Source organism: Phyllostomus hastatus, unplaced genomic scaffold (genome assembly GCF_019186645.2).
Source record: "Phyllostomus hastatus isolate PE091 unplaced genomic scaffold, TTU_PhHast_1.1 phas_scaffold_78, whole genome shotgun sequence".
In the NCBI taxonomy this organism is placed as follows: domain Eukaryota; kingdom Metazoa; phylum Chordata; class Mammalia; order Chiroptera; family Phyllostomidae; genus Phyllostomus; species Phyllostomus hastatus.
In genome coordinates, this window is record NW_025334041.1 from 26,681,041 (window position 1) to 26,702,394 (window position 21,354).

The window sequence follows — 21,354 nt, forward strand, 5'->3', positions numbered from 1 at the left end:
GCTATGCAAAGACCCAGATCTGTGCATGAACTACAGCAAGCCCTCTTCCCAACTCTTCTGCCTCATGAGGTTTTTGTTTGTTTTTGTTTTATTCATGCTCTTTGAGAAATAAAATATTTTCCTAATTTTAAAAATTAAGGGAGCATAGAGAACTTTCAGAGGTGTGAGATGTCCTATATGTTAATCAGTATGACAGTTATGTGGGTGCATATACATGCATAAACTTAAAAACATTATTTCATAATGTATGCAAATATCAAACATGTTGTACACCTAAAACTAATATAACATTATACATCAATAAAAAAATAACACACCCACCCAGAATCAAGAGAGCACCAACATATTGGCATTCCTGACTCTCTAGTTCTACCCCAGTAATCAATGTGAAAAAGAGGCTTATGGTAGAATCCCAGCAGTGGAATGGATGGGGCAGGGGAATATGGTGGCAGGCAAATGGAGACAGCTGTACTTGAACAACAATAAAAAATAAATAAAAAGAATATTTTTATATGTGAAAAAAGAGACTTATGTGAATACATATTCAAACTAAATTCTTTTAATTTTCAAAAAGTGGGTGTATTTAAGCATACTCAGCTCATAACAGAGCAAATGGGTGAGTGGAGCAATAACTCATTCTGTAGCAGGTTTAATAAACTGACAACAGAGAAAGTTGGTTGAAGGAAAGCCAAGGACTTTGTCTTTTAAGTATTAGAACCGAGGGTCTCCATAATCACGTGGCATCCACTCAGAGTTGCGCCTATGGTTAGAAATGTACGCAATGGGAAATTCATGGATCTTCCTGATTCTTCGTTTACGGTCTTGGTCAACTGCGGTCACGACGTAACACTTGTGCTGAGTTACTCTCTGTACTAAGCAGTCATCCCCATAGGTTCCTTTGTGTGCCTGGTAATCGTTCAAGTCCTGGCTCCTTGGCAGTCTTGAAAGCCACTTGTTTCTTCTGCCCCAATTTCTCAGTTTCAGCCATTACACAGTCAGTTATACGAGGGATGCACTTGGCATAGAGACAGCCCACCACTAACTGCACTAAGTCCTGTTTAGCTTTAATGGGAAACTTGATTAAGTTGGTGTCAACCAGAATGTGGTAAGCTGGGCCCAGCTGTGTGTTATGCTGGAAGAATAAGCAGGAAGAGTATTGAGGGACTTCTGTTTCCTTGAGTGCACTGGGATTGTTCTTTTCTTTCTTTTCAGGCTTTAATCCATCCTTTTCTTGATGCCTCTGATCTTTGAGGCTAAGCATTTGTTTCATGGTCGCACACTTCCTTGTTCTCTTTTGCTTCCCCATGTTCACACCACTCTTGTTTCTTCTGGAATCACCACCAGTGCGACACTTTTCCAGGCTATATTCTTGCCATGCTGGGGAATGAAAAGGGTCCCAAGACCCAGTTCCAAACTAGAAGAGGGTGTTTCCCCCACACCAGCAAACAATTCTTGGACACCAGCAAGGTGTCTAAGAATTCAACTCAATTCTGACACTATCTACCTGGAGATAGCGTCATATCCCACAGGTTAAGTGTTCAGTCCTACAAGACTGTCCCCTCTGCACCCCCACCTCACCCACCAAACTTCAGACTCTACTAGCCTGTGCCTCTGACCAACCAGCTATGGACTGGAGGTTCCAACAACCTCCTCCAACTCAGAATGCCAGCTGCAAGTTCAGGTTGTTATTCAGAGCTTCCCACAAATAGTTCAGGTTTGATTAATTTGCCAGACTGGCTCACAGAAGTCAGAGAAACATATTACATATGTTTCTAAACATACCGATCATTAATTTATTAAAAAGGATATTAAGCAGCCAAATGAAGAGATACACAGGGTGAAGTCCTGAACAAAGGAGCTCTGTCCTCAGTCAGCTTGGGGCCCAGCATGGAGGCAGGTGGAAGTGTTCTGGTTCCCTCTTGTAGAACAGAGCTTCCAAAAGAAAGGGCCAATGAGCTGTCTTCCTGGGTTTTTATGGAGGCTTTATTACATAGTCACTATTCTGTAAAATGTACAACATAGTGATATGTAGTAAGTGGCCATTGGCAGTGGAACTCAATCTCCAGCCCCTTTCACCTCCTGAGAAGGGGTGGAGCTAAACATTTCAAATATCTAATCACAGGATTGGTTCTCTTGACGACCCTTGGGTCAGTTTAAAAAATCACCATTAACATAAAAGCTACCTTTATTACTCTCAACACTTAGGAAGTACCAAGGGCTTTGGGAGCTGTAAGCTAGGAACTGTGGATAAAGACCAAATATCTTCTAAATCACAATATTGCTATTAGTGAATTGGATGTAACTCAACCTGGAGGTTCTCAGAGAAGCAAATTTACCCCTTGCAACATAGGGTATATTTTTCTGCCTTAATCATCACTCTAGGTTTACTTGATGGGAAAGAAGCCTTCCTGGAGGAAGAGAAAGCAAGGCTCTGAATGAAGGGGTGATATTGTGAGTGCTCTTCAATTTTATTCAAATACCATCTTAGTGCCTAGCCTATTACACTGCTGTTTGTATGGGCACTCTGAGGCCTAGAGTTTAACAATGAAATAAAGATAAAAACAGATGTGGAATGAATGGACCAAAAAACTGTGGTACCTTTACACAATGGAATACTACACAGCAGAAAAAAGGAGGAACTCCTACCTTTCATGACAGCATGGGTGGAACTGGAGAGTATTATGCTAAGTGAAACAAACCAGGCAATGAAAGACAAATACCATATGATCTCTTATAAGTGGGACCTAATCAACAAAAGAAACAAATGATCAGAATTGAACCAGAGGTATAGAAACAAGAAACAGACTGACAGAAACCAGAGGGGAAGGAGGAGGGGAATAAGGGTGGAAAGAAGAGAAAGGGACTGGTCAAGAAACATGTACCAGTGACCCGTGGGCATGGACAATAGGGTGGGGCTCGATTGTGGGAGTGGGAGGTGGGCTGGCAGAGGAGGGCAAAGGGGGAAAGATTGGGACAACTATAATAGAACAACAATAAAATACTAAAAAGAACAAATGTGGAAGTCTAAAAACTGACAGTCTCTGAGGTGTCATTGTTATTGTTTGCCCCAACACAATACTGCCACCTATTGGTCAAAAAGGAGAACTTTATCTCAATGTTTTATTTTCAAGTCCTAATTATGGAGAGTCCCAGGCACTTAATTGTGGATGAAAATAAAACGGATGTTAATTCAAAATATTCACCCTGCCTCGTCCCCTACAATTTCTCCCCAGGGATATAGTTAATAGAATTCTTTAAAATATGCTACAAAATTAAACACATTGTTGACAGCACCAGGTGTTAAACAAGTGGGGTCACACGGGACCTGGGTCAGCAACCTAGGTACTTGAGGTCTGGCTAAGAAAGATTCAGATCCAAGACTCAAACTAAAAGTGGAAGTTTATTTAGAAAGTCACAGAGGTAGAAGCAGTGAGCAGAAGAAGTGGTCTCAGGAGGGACATCTGAAATAATGTCAACAATAAAAAGAAGAAAAACAGAAAGGGGGGGAGAGAGAAAGATAAGGAAGGAAGGAAGGAAGGAAGGAAGGAAGGAAGGAAGGAAGGAAGGAAGGAAGGGAGGAAGGGAGGGAGGGAGGGAGGGAAGGAAGGGAGGGAGGGAGGGAGGGAGGAAGGAAGGAGAAATGGCCTGAGAAATAAGTTACGGAAGCAAAAGAAGGGCCCTGGGAGCTTAGCCGAGAGAAGAGTGAAGGTTTCAGCAAAGGGGAGGGTGTGCTCCTGTGGGGGAAAATGCTCTAGGCTTTTAAGGGTGGAGATTTTAGGGGAGGTGCCAGGGGAAGATTCATTGAAGAATCAAGATGAATAGTCATCTTTTCAGGTGTGTCCTTTCAGGATCGTCTCCACTGATTGGTTGGTGCCAGGTCAGGGCAGCTGGTTCGATGTCAGCCATGGCATCACTTACCTGATTTTGTTGCCTTTCTAGGCCTGGACCTGAAGAACAACTGAGGCCTAGAAGTATTTGATTCAGATCAGAACCTCGTTGTCCTGGAAGCTATGCTTAAGGGCTATTCTCTAGTCCCCCTTGTTCATTCTCCCTCTAAGGGGGTCTAACCCAAGTGACTAGCAACATGCCAGGAGGGGAAGGGCCAGGAGAGGATCTGAATCCCACGACCAGTGATATGAAACATCAGGGGTCCAAACCACATGACTAGAGATATGCTAGGGGAGAAAATGTCACCATGGGGGCGAGGTGCTTCTTTTCCCATTGTTGGGCACCCGGGGCTTTCTGCCCTGGTGCCCTTCTGTACCTGGCCCATCGTCCTTGCTCCGCTCAAGTCCGTTTAACTGCCTCCCACAGCATGCTGGGGCATTACAAGTCCCTCCAGAAAGCTGAAATCACCGTGCTCTACATTTGCTCGAGAGAAACTTTTGTCGTTATATTGTTAACTATCATTTCACATAACAAGATTAGAAGATCAAGAAACTAGTTTTTCTGTTCTATATGGTAGTAAATTCTCAGTTAATCTCACACTTAGTAGTAGAGATGTGTTCTTACTATGTTTTGCTTAATGATGTATGTATTTGGCACACCTTAGGTCATTGACTTCCCTTTGTTACATTTTACTATTTTTTTTTATTATCGGACAAAATAAAGCTTCACTTTAGCTTGAAAACAAATACTTTGTAAAATGACAAGGGAAAATTACATTTTTTAATAAAATACTAAAGTATAATGTTAATAATACTAGTTATATACCAGAGATATGATAAAATGGAAATGAAACTATTAAATGTGTTCGGTAGTCATAGAAAATTTGGTGATTTAATTTTTTAGTGCATCTTTCTCTTATTTGTTAATTTGTCAAGCATGTATTAGGAACCTATTATATGCCAGAGCTTGGCTAGAAGCTGGGAATACAGAGACCAGTGAGAACACAGAGAGGCCACACTCTAGTGGGATAAGACAGATACAGATGGTACCAGAGTGTGGGGTCCATGGGTCCCCCAAGAGAGAAATGAAGGGGAACCTCTGGAGAAATTTCTGGACAAATTTTATTAAGCTAATGCTGGCACACAAGAGAGGCAGCACAGAGGAAAGGAAAGTCCTCTGAACTGACTGGGGGAGGGGGCTGTGTCTGATTGGCTGCTTTTATAGGCTATGGACAAAGAGGTCCTGCATAAAAAAGCAGGCTTTTTGGAAAAGGCAGTCTGGGGAAATTTCCAGTTTCAGAGTTGGGTGACTTCCTTTTCCGGCTGTGTTGCCTGGTAACTCTGTCCCTGCCTGCGCTGTGGGAGCAAGTCGGTGGGGTAGTTGACTACCGCCAGCCACCACAGGAAGGTCGCTCAGCTGTGACACCTTGATCAGCTGTGCCTGTGGGGCACAGTTTCACCATTTGTAAGGAAGCAGGCATTAGAAGTGACTCAGTTGGTGGAGTGTGGTCCTGCAAAGCCAAAGGTTCCCAGTTTGATTCCTGGTCAGGGCACAGGTCCTGGTTGGGGCGTGTGCAGGAGGCAACCGATTGATGTTTCTCTTGCACGTGGATGTTTCTCTTCCTCTATTTCTCTCTCCCTTCCTTGTCTATAAAAATCAAATTTTAAAAATATTTTTTAATTTTTAAAATTATTAACAAATATATTTTACATTAAATATTTTTTAAAGAAGGAACATAAAATCAGCTCCTTCTGTGTTTTTGAGTAGGCAGTGGAGGGGTGGTGACATTTTTGTGGTCAGCTTATCCAGTGTTCCTTCTGGCCACCCAGTATTTTCCATTCCCGAGCCCAAGACCCTATGCTGGCTCACAAAGACAGATAATTTTAATACTTTATAAAAAGTATAGTTATCAAAATATTATGGAGACACAGAGCAAGACACCCCAAATTCTGATGAAAGGATGGAGAACAGGGCAGCGTGGTTGGAGGGAAGCTGAATCTTAAATTAATGAGTAGGTGTTGGCTTAGCGAGGGCAGTGGTTGAGGATGGTAGAGGACCGATGTGGATTCTGAAATGTCATGGAATTTGCAGGTGGAGTGGTCAGCAGTATCGGAAACGGGAGTCAGAAGCAGGGGCATAGGTTAGACAGTGAGTTATAGATTCAGGATTTTACCCAGAAAGACTGTTTAGTGAGAAAAGACCCATGATCTGAGGATAAATACTTGAGAAACCACAGGCAGATTGGCTTTTGGAGAACCTCCAACAGCAAAAATCAGAGATCGGCTTAGAGAATGGGGATGTCCAGTCTTGGAATCCAGAAGGAATAATCTACAGGCTTTAGGCAATTGGCCAAAAGTTTCATTTTGTTGGGCTCATCAGGGTTGTAATATTTACAAAAAAACTGCCAACATTTTTTGAAGTTTTTTTAAAGAGTTTATTTATTTACTTTTAGAGAGAGGGGAAAGGAGGGAGAAAGAGAGGGAAACATCAATGTGTGGTTGCCTCACACACCCTCAATTGGGGACCTGGCCCATGACCCAGACATGTGCCCTGACTGGGAATCAAACCAGCAACCTTTTGGTTCCCAGGCCGGCACTCAGTCCACTGAGCCACACCAGCCAGGGCTAATTGCCAACATTTAAGAGTTAAGAGAAGTCACATAAAATCGGCATTTCTGACTTCCTTGAACATTGGGAAACCTGGCCATCTAGGGCCTGTACCCCTCCCAGTGAAACAGGGGCTGCCCTTCTGCTATGGGGACAGGCCCTGCAGGCCCTCATATACATCTTAGTGTGGCCTTTTTCACTCATTGACAAGGCCTGCTTGTCTCCTCTGGGCATTTGAATTTAGAGTCTTTCCCTGTAAATCAAGGAGGATGTGATCAATTAATGTCCAATAGGGCAAAGGAATGAATAAGAAATGAGAAAATCTCCCCTCTCTTTGAATCAGGAAATTATGAGTCACCTGCATGACCTGAGTAAGGGAAGATTAAGGAGGTGGTAAGGCACAGACAATCACAATTGCCATGGGTTAAGGAATGGCCAAGAGGGAAGAAGAAGGAGGGTGGGGAGTATGGAGGGGCAGGCATTTCTTTCTGTAAAGGTCCATAAAGCAGATATTTTTGGCTTTGAGGGCCATATGAGCTCTATCACAATTACTCAACTCTGTTCTTGTAGTGTGAAAGCAGCCATAGACAATATAGTATAAACAAATGAGCGTGGCTATATTCCAATTAAATTTTATTGACAAGGATGTGCTTCCTGTGGACCATAGTTTGCCAGACCCCAGATGGGCATGCTGGGGCAAGGGTCTGAATATTAAGTTGGGAGGAATGTGAGCCAGTCTGTAGATATGAGTGGAAGGGCCAGTGGAGGGAGCGATGCCAAAGGCAAAGAAAAACAAGAGAAAGACTGAGGAAGCCCCTTCCAGAGGGAGCTGGGGCCAGGCCCTTGTGGTGGTGAGAGGAGAAGAAAGACCTTGCCCACCGAGACCTGGGCAAAGTTGGAGAACAAGTTTGTAGTGTGTACAAGTAAAATAAGGTAGGACTTTGTGCTGCTGATGATGTCAGTTTTGTGGCTAAAGTAGGAAGTAAAGCAATCAACTGAGAGTCATTCAGGAGATGAGAGGAAGAAACCAGTTAAAAATAAAGAGGTTGATAAGCAGTGCTCAGGGTGCAGCTGAGACTGAAAACCACAAAATGATCGTGTAGTCACTTTGTGCCATTGTGCAAATGCAGCCACAGCACTAGTGTTTAGAGACAGAGAAGGTAGTTAGTAGCAGTGATCATGGGTTTTGATTTTTCCTGGAGACAGTAATTTAGAACAAAGGGGCCTGGGCTGAGTAGTGGAAGAAAAGAGGCCAAGAGGGTCCTGCTAATAATGAAAGAACAGCTCAAGGAATTAGAGGGTTTTATGAACAGACACAGTGGTTTTGAAGGCAGAGAGAGGAGAAAGGATAGGGGGTAATCTAAGAATAGACCACTGGAGTTTAGAATTTGTGAGTTGGGGCATTTGCAGGACATTAAGATCCAGGATGGGGGACTGAAGTGCAGTGCAGTGCAGCAAAGGAGAATCAGGAACCCTGAGGTAAAATCTTCATAAAGTTTGAAATCAGTCAGGATTCAGAGTGGAGGGGATTTTGCTCAGTGATGGAGAGTGGCCTGAAGGCAGTAGATGGCAACAATGAAGGATGGATATCTGGATGGCATGAGCATTTTTGAGAGGCAGGAACAATAGCCTACTTTCCAGGCTCTGTAGATGCCTGCCTGGTGGCCCTGCTGAGCAAGCACAACTTGGTTGCCAAGGAGACCCGTTCATCACTATCTCCATAGACCAGGCAGCCTGGGGCCTGTTGTTCAAGATAGGAGGAGCCTGCTGTTGCGCTAACCCTCTCCTTAATCCATGCCAGCCCTGGTGTGAGTTTTCTCTTGCTCTTCCATGACACACACCTGTCAATAAAGACTATGTCAGCCTTCTCTGCCTGTCTGCTTCTTTTTGCTTATCTCTAATTCCGTTCAAGTTGGATAAAGTTCAGTAATGGACATCCTATCCCTTCTCTCTTCCACCAACAAGTTGACAGGCAATCCTAACATCTGTCTAAATGCATACATGGAGAAAAGCCTGGAGTCTTTTTAAGTGACATTGGCACACCCTGGAGGGGCTGAAAGAATTGGGTTGTGGCAGAACCCAATTGGAATCTCACGTCAGGGATGGTGCAAGTTGTCAACAGTTAGTGGCCATCCTTCTCCCAGCTCTGTCCTGAGACAGACCTGGGGCTAGGGCTTTCCAGGTGGAGGACTCTCCGAGGAGTGTCCGAAGGGAACTGTAACAATGGGTCTAATGAAAGAAGACAAATATACCATGTACAGCTTATTTAAACTGCACATACTATAGTTTTGACAGCATTGTTAATCATCCTGTTCAATTTAATAAGCCCCCTTTTTTCTCCCAGAAATGGAAGGTTTGCATTTGGTACCAAGTGTGAGCTGGCCCTTATGGTGTAGAGAGAAGGACCAACAGCATTTAAGACAGAAAATACAAGCACCCAGGGCTGGGCCATGCCCTAATCTCTGGTGCCTTAGAAACAGAAGCTGAGTCAGCACTGTCAGGTGTCCTCAGCTGTCAGGACTGGATGGGGACAGCTTCTCCTCAGCTGTTGAAAGAAGAACAGCTGACAAGGAGGCCTGCATGCCCCTGGGCTTCCTCTGCATATCTTGGGCGTGAGTCATACCCAAAGGCTGGGATTTGTCCCTTCAGATGAAAAGCTATTAAAAGCCAAGACCCGCACCTCTCCACATAAGTATCTCTAAAAGCAGCCAAAATGTGGGCAAATGACCTAGGAGTGCAAGGGCCCTTCAGAGAGAATGCCAACTCTTTTTTTATTGAATTTATTGGAGCGACAGTGGTTAAACTGTAGAGGTTTCAAGTATACAACTCAATAAAACATCATCTGCACACTGCATTGTGCACTTACCACCCAAACTCAAGTCTCTTTTCATCCCCATGTATCCCCCCTTTGCCCACCTCTACCCACCCCTACCCCCTTTTCCTCTGGCTATCACCATATTGTTGTCACTTACATGTGGAATCTAAACAACAAAATAATTTAACAAACAAAATAGAAACAGAAGCACTGCTACATAGAACAGACAGCTGTCAGAGGTGAGGAGGGTTAGAGGCTGGGTGATAAAGGTGAAGGGGTTAATATATACAAATATAACACATAGACACCAACTCTTCTTAACTCTGTGGGGTGGGGGGTATTGACTCACATCCTGAATGATCAGCCTTCAGTTAAGGCAGGAAGAGGGGAGAACATTTACCCCTGGTTCTCTCTTTAGACAGAACAACCAACTCTTATGGCATTAACATTTTGGAATTTTTGATTTTTTAATAAGTCTGAAACTATCCACCTGACATATCTCATTTTACTTGCATGATAATTTTTAACATGTCAGTTAAGTCTACCTACGTTTATCTAGTAATGCTTGTATAGATGTTGTGATTCCCAGGCAAGAGAATAGAACACAAAGCTAAGAAATAATTGCATTTTCATTTAGTAACATCTGTTCTCTTTAATATGGGAAAAATAAATGGCACCAGTTTAGTTTTCAATGTAAAGCATCTGGCGCTTTAAAAAAGTTCTGACTCCCAGACCTGACCTTGCACCAATCACATTGCAATCCATGCGGATGGGAACCAGGAGTCAATAGCTTTAGATTCCCCAGGTGATTCCCATGGATAGCCAAGACCCCTGGGGAGTGTTGTTTACCCAAGTGATGATGGTGTCTCACTTAATTCAAATCGTGGTACATTCCCTGGCATTTTTACCTAGTACTCTGAGGGTTGATTTGATTATCCTGAGAATATTTCTGGAGCCTAATAAAATTATAACCATTGGAAGCAAGCAGGGATAAGAGCCAGATGCGAAGCAAAAGATGTCATGAATCAGAGAGAAACTTTTGTCAGTCTTCAAACCTAAAGGAGCCCAAAGCGTCTACCAAAGGCAGAGGTACTGAGCCCTGAGTCTGGAGAGCTGCAGGGACATGGCACAGAAGTAGTGGTTATAGTATAAGTGGGAAGTGCACCAGGAAATTCCCTGGAATAATTTTTTCCTGTAACTGTATCAAGCAAAATGTAGCAGGATCCTCGGGTGGGCATGCTCTGTTTCAAGGGGCAGGAACACAGTGCACAGACCCCCACATTCTTTGTCTCTAAGATGATGATTCTTAGAATGAATTTTTTTTCTAGCTGAGAGTTTCCTTTGTTATCATTTTGTCAAGAAGGCAACCACGCTTCTTTATCAAATACGTGTTGAGTATGTTTTCTGTGCTCAGTATGCCATCAGTTGCTAGGGATACAAAGATTAGATGGAACACAAGTGTATGCCTGTAGTAATCCATAACCTAGATGGGAAAAGGGATGCAGAAATCAAAACCTTTTTTAACAAAGTATGGCACAAAGAACATATGCTAGATTTAGACAAAGTTTTGTGAGTCTGGTATTAAACCTAATGACATCAACCCTCATTAATTTTCTTTTCCTTCTCCCATTGCTGTAGTCTGGACTTAGTATTTTTTTGTATATAATGTAAACTAATACTCTGTTGCCTTGTTCTGTTATTGTCATTTGGGAGATGTATAAAACTGTTACCAGACAAGGGCCAGGCCCAGAGCAGGTCTGCCTCAGGCTGGCAGGCAGGGTTTGGGTTCTTGACTTTGTGCAGAAAAGATTTTACAGCACACGTCCAAGTGATTTTGAGAGTAAGCTTATTAAAGCTGGGCACAGGGAAATGACGGAAGACCTTAAGGTAGAAGAAGCAACAAGAGAGAGCTTAGGCGGGGCTGCTTTGGCTTTTTAGAAATGTTGCAGGAAAAAAGTGAGCCATGCTGGGCTGCATGAACTCACTGAGAAGTAAAAGTCACAGTGATGGAAGTGAGCCAAGGAGGGGCTGCTGTTAGCTCACTGGAAGTCAGAGGAAAAGCTGGCCTTGGAGACAGGTTTGGAGGGTGAGCCCAGGAGGACCTGCCACTGCCCACTGCTTTGCTGGTTGCAAGTCTCGTGGGGACCCTTACAGTTTAGGACAAAGAGGACAGAGATACACGCCAAAGGGGAAAAGGCACAGGTATTCTCTAGGGAGAGCCTGCAGTGGATCCTTTGTGTTGAGGCTTTTTATCTTTCATTGGTGGGTATCCTAGGGGAGATCTTAGGGGAGGGTCTTAACAGACTATTCATTAGCTTTCCAGGTGTGTCCTTCAATATGTTGATTCACCAAAATGTGGGTACAGAGGGGTCAGGGTTACTTTCTGGTTAGTTTCAGGAGTGAGATCGAAGCGGGTCTGCCCTGGCACTGTCTGGAATGTGTAAACCATTTGCTACAAAGTGCCTTTGGTTAGGGAAGATAAAACTTTGTGATTCATTAGCTGGCTGTAAATTGCTCAAATTGTTTAAGCTTGTCTCAGTTTTCTTTATGCCACTTGCCAAGGATTTCCCTAGCTTCCTACTACTGGTATCCCACTACTAGTGCCTCAAAGTGCACTATAAGAAAGCTAGGAAGTGGCCTGAGACTCACACTGCTGTGATTAACGGGTGCATTTTCCAAAAGTCCTGCCCTGGACTTCCTAGTTGACTTGTTCTTTTATCTCTTATGTGATTGTTGCCACTTAACTTCCTTCAGGAAACTCACATTTTCCTGTGACTACATTCCTGAAAAATTCAGATCCTATCTGATATTTGAAAGACTTATTTTTGCTACATTTATAAATTAAGGTCATCTGCTCTAAATCCTATAGACTTAGTACTCAAACAAGGTTCTTAACACACTTTTGACAAATAAAGCACCCCATCTCCAGGACTGTTCAACTCCCTCTCTAATGGTGGGCATATAGCTTTGCCAAATATTAACTCAAGATATGGTCCCAGCTTGTTGACGCAGAGAAAACAGTCTGTGTCCTAAGTTGTAATCATTAAATAAGATAAGTTCTATCACTTTCTTGGTGCTTTGCTCAACCCATTTTAAACTCTCAGAAATGAGTTAGCATGAGATAGTATTCTGAAAAATTCAGAACAAGCTCCATTATGAACAGGCTTGAGGGTGTGAGTGGAAGGTAGGTAGTATTTAGAAACCAGTAGGGGTACAAGGAAGAAATGACGTAGCTGTCTTAGCAGGGGAGGTCAGGCAATCTGGGATCCTAAACACAAGAGTGAGGAACAACTTATCTTAGTTTGGTGTGTGTCACTAAACCGGATGAAATTCTTTGCATAAATCAACATAGACTGTATTGCTAGGGTAAGAAGTTACTTCTTTTAAATCTTTTCAAGTTCCCTATTTCTACCATACTAGAATTGGGTGACAATATCTGTTTTACTCACATCTTTCCTCCTGGTGATTATTTTTATAATCATTTTTTATTGTTATTCTATTAGAGTCCTAACTTTTACCCCTTCACCCTCCTCTGCCCATCTCACCCACTGGTCCCACAGCCAGTCCCCACTGCTATCCATGGCCATGGGTCATTCACACATGTTCTTTGTCTAGTCGCTTCCCCTTCTTTCTACCATTATCCCCTCCTCTTCCCCTCTGGTCACTGGCACTCTGTTCTATGTTTTCATGCCTGTGGTTCTGTTTTGTTCACTAGTTTATTTTGCTCATTAGATTTCTCTTATAGGTGAGATCATATGCTATTTGTCCATCACCAACTGGCTTATTTTACTTAGCATAATATTCTCCAGTTCCATCCATGCTGTCACAAAACGTAGGATTTCTTTCTTTCTCTTTGTAGTATTCCATTGTGTAAATGTACCTCAGTTTTTTAGATCCACTCGCTTACTGAAGGGCAGTTACACTATTCCAGCACTGGGCTATTGTGAATGGCACTGCTGTGAACATTGGAGTGCATAGGTTCTTTTGAACTGGTGATTTGGGATCCTCAGTGTATAATCCCAGCAGCAGAATCACTGGGTCAAAAGGCAACCCCACTTTTAGTTTTTTGAGGAAATTGCATACCGTTTTCAACAGTGGCTGCATCAGTCTGCATGCCACCAACAGTGCACTAGGTTTCCCTTTTTTCCACATCCCCACCAACACTTGTTGTTTGTTGATTTGTTTTTGATGGCCATTTTGATCAGTGTGAAGTAGTATCTCACTGTAGTTTTAATTTGCATCTCTCTGATGGCTAGTGATGTTGAGCATCTTTTCCTTTGTCTATATGCCCTTTGTCTGTCCTCCTTGGAGAAGTGTCTGTTCAGGTCCTTTGCCCACTTTTTAATTGTCTTCCTGGTATAGAGTCATGTGAGTTCTTTATATATTTTGGAGATCAAACCCTTGTCTGAGGTATCACTGGCAAATATGTTTTCCCATACAGTTGGTTCCCTTTTCATTCTGATGATGGTTTCTTTAGCCATGAAGAAGATTTCTAGTTTGCTGTAGTCCCATTTGTTTATTTTTTCCTTTACTTCCCTTGCCCTTTTGCCCTAGGAGATATATCAGCAAAAATATTGCTATGTGGGATTGCTATTCTGAAATTTTCCTGCTTATGTTTTCCCCAGGATGTTTATGGTGTTATGACTTATATTTAAGTCTTATCCATCTTGAATTTATTCTGGTGTGTGGTGTAAATTGGTGTTCTCATTTCATTTTTTTTCATGTACCAGATCACTTCTCCCAATACCATTTATTGACGAGACTATCTTTACTCCATTTTATGTTCATGCCCTTTTTGTCAAATTCTAATCCTTTGTATTTCTGTGGTATCAGTTGTAACTTCTCCTCTTTCATTTCTGATTTTGTTTGGGTCCTCTCTCTTCTTTTCTTGATGGGTCTGGTTAAAGGCTTGTCAATTTTGTGTAATTTTTCAAAGAACCAGCTCCTAGACTTATTGATCCTTTGAATTGTTCTTTTATTCTCTATGTCATTTAATTCTGCCCTGATCTTGATTATTTCCTTCCTTCTACTCACTCTGGGCTTTGTTTTTTGTTGTTCCTCTAGTTCTTATAGATGCAGGATCAGGTTGTTTATTTGAGGTTTCTCTATTTTCTTTAGGGAGGCCTGTATTGCTATGAACTTCCTTCTCAGTACTGCATTTGCTGTGTCCCATAGGTTTTTGGTTGTTGTGTGTTCATTTCCATTTGTTTCCAGATACTTTTTGATTTCTTTCTTGATCTCACTTTGACCCACTCATTATTTAATAACATGTTATTCAGTCTCCATGCACTTCAATGTTTTTGAGTTTTTTTCCTTGAGGTTTGTTTCTAGTTTCAATCCACTGTGATCTGAGCACATACTTGATATGATTTCAATTTTCTTGAATTTGTTGAGGCTTGTTTTGTGTCCCATCATGAAGTCTATCTTTGAAAATGTTCTATGTGCATTTGAAAAGAATGTATATTTTGCTTCTTTTGGGTGGAAAGTTCTGTATATATCAATTAAGTCCATTTGATCTAGATTGTCATTTAGTGCCACAATATCCTTGTTGATTCTTTGTTTGGAAGATCTATCCATTGTTAACAGTGGTATGTAAAATCCTCTGTGAGGACTGTATTGCTGTTGATATCTTTCTTGAAGTCCCTCGAGATTTTTCTTATATATGTACATGCTCCTACATTGGGTGCATATATATTTACCAGACTTACATCCTCTTGATGGATTACTTTCTTAAGTATTATGAAGTGACCTTCTTTGTCTCTTTTTATGGCCTATGTTTTGAAGTCTATTTTGTCTGATATAAGTATTGCTACTCCTGCCTTTTTTTATATATATGTTTGCTTGGAATATTTTTTCCATCCCTTCACTTTTAGCCTGCATAGATCTTTTGTTCTGAGGTGGGTCTCTTGTAGACAGCACATGCAGGTTGTGTTTTCTTATCCATTCAGCTACCCTATATCTTTATACTGTAGCATTTAATCCATTTACATTTAAGGTTATTATTGATAGGTCCTTATTCATTGCCATTTTTCCTATACCTGTTTTTCTCTTTCTTCTCCTTTTTATAACAGTCCCTTTAGCATCTCTTGTAGTGCTGGTTTGGTGGTGATATACTCTTTTAGCATTCTTTTGTCTGGGAAGCTTTAAATGAGAGCCTTGCTGGATAAAGTAGTCTTGGTTGTAGATCCTTGCTTTTCATTATTTGGATTATTTTATGCCAGTGTCTTCTGGTTGGTAGTAGTTCTGTTGAAAAATCAGCTGGTGGCCTTATCAGAGTTCCCTTATATATTACTAGCTGTTTCTCCCTTGCTGCCTTTAAGATTCTCTCTTTGTCTTTACATTTTTCTATTTTAATTATGATGTGTGTTGGAGTGGGCCTCTTTGGGTTCATCTTGATCAGAACTTTCTGTGCTTCCTGATCTTGAATAACTTTTTCCCTCATTAAGTTAGGGATGTTTTGTGCCATTATTTTTTCAAACAGGTTTGCTATTCCTCGCTCCTTTTCTTTTCCTTCTGATATTTCTATGATACAAAAGTTGTTGTGTTTCACATTGTTCTGACACTCCCTTAAACTATCCTCATTCTTTTTAACCTTTTTGCATTTTGTTGCTCTGACTGGGTATTTTTCCTACCTTCTCTTCCCGCTTGTTGATTTGGGCCTCTGCCTCATCTAGCCTGCTTTTGATTCCTTCTAGTGTGTTATTCATTTCAGATATTGTATTCTTCATTTCTTCCTGGTCCTTATTCATAGTTTGTATGTCCTTTTTCTTGCTGCCATAGTTCCCACTAAATTCCCTGTAGCTCCCATAAAATTTCTTGTAGTTTTCACTGAGTTCCTTGAGCATCCTTATAACCATTACTTTGAATTCTATGTCTGATAGATTGCTTGCCTTAATTTCATTTAGCTTTTTTTTGTGGGGATTTCTTCTTTCTTTTCAATTGGGGTTATTTCTTTGTCTCCCCATTTTAGGTGACTCTTTTTTTTCCTGCATCTCAAATTGCTCTGTTTTGACTGCCTGTCTTTGTGGGGTAGTCTTCAGTGGTAGGAGATCTGTGTGACTCAGGGGTGCAATCTCTTTTATCTCCTAATCTGAATGCTTAGGGATGCCCTTCATTCAGTTCACTTAGGCTCTCTTGTTGTACTTGGGCTTTGATTATTGATGGCTCATTCATTGGTGGGTTCTTCCCTCCACCTGGCTGATTGGGAGTCATAATCCCTGCCACGTCTTGTATGCTGTCATACAGGTGCTAGTTAACAAAGCAATACAATCCAGGAAACTGAACCTACACCAGAAAGAATGCCCATCTACCATATCAGCAATATCAACAGCAAATGAGCAAACATTAATAAAGGCAGAAAGAGATTAAGAGTATTATAAGATAGGAAAAAGAATATGAGATGACTAAAGGAGAGAAAAATGATTTTGAGAGAGAAGGGGGAGAAGGAATAATAAGAGGGAATAGAAACAAGGCAAAGAAAGGGAGAACATAACATTTAAAATATAAGCAAAAAAAGGAAGGGCAATGGCAAAATGGAGTAAGAAAAAGAAAGAATATACAATATGAAGTTTGAAATTAAAAAATAGTGAACCAATAGGAACAAAATTGCAGAAAAACTGCAACAGGGTCAATAACGATGACAGATGAGCAAAAATTAATAAAATGAAAAAAATAAGAATATCTTAAGAAATAGAAAAGAGAATATGAGCTGTCTACAGTAAAGAAAAACGGTTTTGATTGGATAGAGAGAGGGGAAATAATAAGAGTAAGGAATAGAGTCTAGGCTAAGAAAGGGAAAAAATAAGATTCCCAACTGAAATAAGCAAGAACTGGAGGAAGGCAAAATGGAGTAATACAGGGAGACAGTAACATAGGAGATATGAAATTTAAAAATAATGAACAAATAGGAATACAATTGAAGAAAAACAGCAATGACCACAATATCCATGCAAAACAAGCCACAATTAATTAAGGTAGAAAGAAAATAAGAGTATTATAAGAAAGAGAAAAAGACTGAGCTGACTAAAGGCAGGAAGAATAATTTTGAGAGGATACAGGAAGGAGAAATAGTGAAAGTAAGGAATAGGAACAAGGCATAAATAGAGGGAAAATAAAATTTACAATGAAAATAAGGAAGGGCAGGAAGAAGGCAACATAGAGTAAGACAAGGGAAGGGTACTGTGTGAGACTTGAAATAAAAATAAAGTAAAAATATGTAAAATCTAAATTAAAAAATGAAAAATTAAAGACAAAAAATAGTGAATTAGTTGAAGAAAAAGAAATGTTAAAGGGCTATGCAAGAGAAAAAATAATGCAAATTCTGAAGAGGAAAAAGTGGAATTAGTCCCAGCAGAGTTTGGTGTTTGTCTTCTCTCTTCTTCTGGATCCTCCTCTGGCTTTTTATCAGCTCAAAGTCCAGTGGGGGACGGGGGTAGGGGGGATGGGGGGTGGGGAGGGTGTCATCTGACTTCTAGCAGCACTGGCACGCACCACCATCACCTGCCTCTAGAGGGGGCTTCTATTGCGATCTGGAGGGTGAGACCCCTGGGTCTCTCCTGGGACGTGATGTTCAGTCTTCTGGGGAAATTGTGGTTGTGTTCCCCTAACCCTGCACCACCTGTCTTCGTCTGTCCCAGCTTATTTCGAATAATGTATAGTTTCTGGTGAACTAGCTGTCTGTTTGAAGGGAGGGGCCAATCACTGTAAGAGGATCAGCTCTTTTCTGCTTGGTGTTATTGGCAGCTCTGCATGAAAGCTGAGACTGGATGGGGTCCTGATTCCTCCTTGCTGTCCCGATTTCTGACCTCCCTGCCTTGTGGGCCTCAGTGGAGTAGGGTTCTAGGACCCAGTGTATTTTGTCTCCCTGAGAGAAGTTTGGAATGGGTCCTTTCCGAGGTTCCCTTCCTCCCTTTTTCCTGTGGATATGCACTCTGCAGGGGTTTCTTAAACTTGTCCTGCCTGTTCTGCCAATCCTGCAGGAGGTAGAGGCTGGGTAGTTTTTCCCGTCCCAGAGGTTTGATTTCTGCCGGGAAGGGAAGGGGGTTTCACCTGGCTGTAAATAATCTCAGGTGCTCAACTCTTGCCTGTCTAATTCCCAGCCCACTGCTCTTGTAGTACAGTGCTGAACTCTCCGTGTCGTGTAGCCCCCAGCTTGCTAGCTGCCCTAGGCTGGGGCCAGAAATCCCTTTGCTGTGTGATTTTCTGATCTCCCTGCCCAGCTATATTCAGTGGGAGCAAACCGCACCCTCAGTCTTGTCCCTTCGTTGGCAAGGGGTCCCTGTCCAGAACTCTTCAGCTCTTCTTTTAAAAGGCCTTTCTGTGGCACACTCACTGCAGCACCAAGTCACTGTCCAGCTTTCCACCCACACCACGTCTCTAAAAGCCAGAAGTCTCTCACTGGCATGGCTGGCCACAGCCTGCCTCTTCCTACCTGGGTGCAGATAAAGTCCCCCTCTCCCTCTCTGGCATTCTCCCAGTTGGTGCTGGGCACTGAGCTATGGATGTCGAGCTGCTTGCTATGCACAAACTTGCACAACTTCCCAAGTCACTCCTGCCTCAGATGTGTGGTCTCCCCGCTCAGGACTGTGTCCCCTTGCCCTGGGAGGGGAGGGAGCCACAGAGTTGCGATTTCTGATCAATCTCTGCATGTACAGGCACCACGCACAGGGTATCTCCCCTTCAACTTATCAAAGCTCCTTATCGCCTGTTGTGACATGTCTTCTGTACTTCTTAGCTCAGAACTTCATATCAGCTAAGATTCCATTGATTGTTCAGGGCTTTTTTTGGAAGATCAACCGAGAATCTGAGTTGGGGGCTAGAGTGAGTGGGCTCAGCTTTTGCCTACTTGGCCGCCATCTTAACCTTTGTCGTGGTGATTATTTTTTAATCATTTATTTTGTCACATCTTCTTCAGTAGTGATCTTTAGTCTTTTAAATTCTTGTGCCTCTCTCCTCAATAAATTTATTTGCAGTCTCCCTGTGAATTCATTGGACTCTTCCCTTTTTCTCATTTCCTGATGCTTTCTTACCCACAGCCTCTTCATCTATTTGCTGGTTTATTACACAGTTTCTCAGTGGGACTTCTTCAGCTGCCACTGGGGAGGATTCTGAACTGAACTGTAACACACTTATTAGAACAGTACTTTATACAAGGAATTATAACTGTTGCTTTTATAATCATCTGCAAGACTGAAGCAGAGAGAAAAAGCATTTAGCCAGGCACGTGAGAAGGGAATAATCTGGGTAGAAGGAAGAAGGTACTAAAACATAAAAGGATATAGATGCTCAAAACCATAATAACAAACAATATACTCTGGTAGGTCAGTGATATTTACCAGGCTAATTTAAGGCTTAAAGTGCAGGCAGATTTGCTCAGCAATTACACTGAGACCAGACAGACCCAGGGAGTCACAAGGCTAAATTAGGTGATCAAACATAAAATACTAAGGAGGCTGAGCTGCTCCTGCACAGCCTTCATTTCTGGAACGAATAAACTGTGGTAGTTATTCCTCCCAGGCGTCCACCTGAGGGGGAAGCCAGGATGAAATGAACACAACAGTTCAAACATAAACATTCTGGTTTACATGGCTTAAAAAAAATAAGAGGTTGATTTGTTTCTAGGGTGGCTCAGCTGCCTGGTTTCTCCTAACCTTATCTATGTACAATTTGTAAACTAAGCAGGGGACTTAATGTTCCTCGAGCCACCTACCCTGTCTCTAACAATAGAAACATCAGAATCATCCTACATCTCCCTCCTCTATTTGGCAGCTATTTCATGTTTATTTAGCCTGTGGACTGACCCTCTAGCCCTGTAGTCCACTCTATGTGGCTGGCAGAGTTATGCATCCAACCACCACATGTGATCATGCCACCTCCTGCTTAAAAACCCATGTCAAGCCCTGTTGTCCCCAGAGGGAGGTGTGGTGCTCTTAGCCTTGCCTCCTAGGACCTTAGCACCTGGCCCATTGCATTTGCTTCCACCACCGACCTCCACAAGCCTGAGCTCACCAGGGCTTTCCGTGATGCATCGTTACTGTTCATGCCTGAAACGTCCCGCCCTCCTATGTCTGACTAGGAAGTTGGTGCTCACTGAGTGACAGTGCAGTTCTTCTCAAGCATGAAAATGATCTGGGGGTTGTTTTCAAAACATGCACACATGCACACACATACATGCATGCACACACACTTCAGATCCCTGAGCCATGCTGCAGAGCTGTGAACCCCCAACATAGGGAAATATATTTGACAGTCATTTCCAGGGTTGAGACCACCAAATTATTTAACATTTTATTTATGGGCTTTTGATTTGAAGGTTTGTTTTTTTTTGCCTCATCTAAACTTGATAAGTATCCATATGTTTGAGTGGCAAATGCTAGTAATAATAAATATTTAAAAAATATTTATAAGCAGTTCTGTTTGGATTTAAATCTTCTCCATCCCACTTCAAGGCCTGTGAAGTTAGAATGATGGGAGATATCTGTGGGAGGAGGGAAGCGTCTGTCCCTGTCCCCACATCTGGGGAGTTGGGCTGGGCACCCCAGGTTTACCTGACCTCAGGTGCAAAGTACTGTGTTATATTTCTCAGTTCATGGCACATTATCCTTATATGGCCATGTGAGTCACTTCTCTTATTTTGTCTATTCCTTGTTTATCTCTAAAGCCCCCGTAGGTAACTGTTCTAAAGTATTTGCTGTCTATCTTTTTGTATGTGTTCTTGCATGATATGAATCGTTTGCATGCAAAAGTTTTGATTTATGTAAACTTATGCAAATGTTATTAAATGGTGTATTCATCTTGTTTCTTATGCCTGCTTTGCCATTTTGAAAGGAATGGGAAGTTCTGGAGCCCTGCAATGAACGTTTATCAGATTTTTAACGACATGCTGACTATGTGTTACTCTAATAAGGGCGGAGGGCAGGAGGGAGATGTGGCTAAGAGCCCTGGCTCTGGGTTCTGAGTGCCTGTTCCTGCCACTTATTAGCTTCCTAATCTTAGGTAGGTCACTTTAACCTCTCTGCCTTTTAGTTTAATTACTTGTAAAGTGGG

The 21,354-nt window shown here is 42.1% G+C and overlaps 1 pseudogene; it reads right to left on the reverse strand.

Moving 5' to 3' along the window:
* Positions 1-711: 711 nt before the first annotated feature.
* On the reverse strand, positions 712-1,306 carry LOC123812141 (annotated as a pseudogene).
* Between the last annotated feature and the right edge of the window lie 20,048 nt (positions 1,307-21,354).